Below are 795 nucleotides of genomic sequence, written 5' to 3'. Positions count from 1 at the left end.
GTATCAAGTAAACTGATGTCTGTAACTGATATGAGTTATATACAGAAGTGTTTGTGGGGGCGATAAGCGTGTTATCTGGCAAACCGCTGCTTCTGGGACACATAATAATCGTGTTTGTTATGCCATTAGTTAAAATATATGACCTTTAAAATTAATACGTCAGCCATTTTGAAAAATAGCTTCAGCGCTCACCACAGATTGAATTTGGTCGAGTCTAATATCATTTGATTTTAACCATACTAACACTATCCCAAATTTCATAGTTTAAAAAGATCATTCTCTTTTCTCTTTTTTTGCCACGTCTCTAAACTGCAGTGTTACGTTACAGCTTTAGTCAGCATAAATGTATTTGGAAAATGGCTCTGAATTACTAAGTCTCCACTGAGGATACTACCGTTCTCTGTGTATCCCCTAACCTCATGCATTCGTTAGCTGGTACCCTTTTATTACACTTTCACCGTTTGAAACATTCTTGATAAGCTATCGCACACAATTACACCCACGGCTATAATAAGTAACCAAATAAAAATATCCAATGAACAAACAATGCAAATCCATACAACATTCATCTGAAGATGAAACCCTTATGGATGTTAAAAACAATAACAAAACACAGACAGTACATAGCATAAACTCACGAATTTGAGAAATAGTCGCTAGCGTTGGGTCAGTGTGGAGAACTGGCCTGTACTGACGGAGCAGGTGTTTTCTCTCTCCCCCAGATGCAGGTGTGCCAAAAGTATCCATTAATGGTAATGCCATAACGGGATTTTCTCCTTTTAAGGTGCTGTCTTG

At 37.7% G+C, this 795-nt stretch overlaps 1 protein-coding gene across 1 annotated transcript in view; it reads right to left on the bottom strand.

Moving 5' to 3' along the window:
- The window catches only part of LOC119586178, a gene marked incomplete in the record, with an annotated part of 7292 nt that extends 6607 nt beyond the window's left edge, over positions 1–685 (bottom strand). The window contains 1 exon segment of the mRNA XM_037934880.1: positions 639–685.
- Between the last annotated feature and the right edge of the window lie 110 nt (positions 686–795).

Source organism: Penaeus monodon, chromosome 21 (genome assembly GCF_015228065.2).
Source record: "Penaeus monodon isolate SGIC_2016 chromosome 21, NSTDA_Pmon_1, whole genome shotgun sequence".
Classification (NCBI taxonomy): domain Eukaryota; kingdom Metazoa; phylum Arthropoda; class Malacostraca; order Decapoda; family Penaeidae; genus Penaeus; species Penaeus monodon.
Note: the sequence above shows the minus strand (reverse complement) of the source record. Positions and strands in the feature narration are given on the sequence as shown.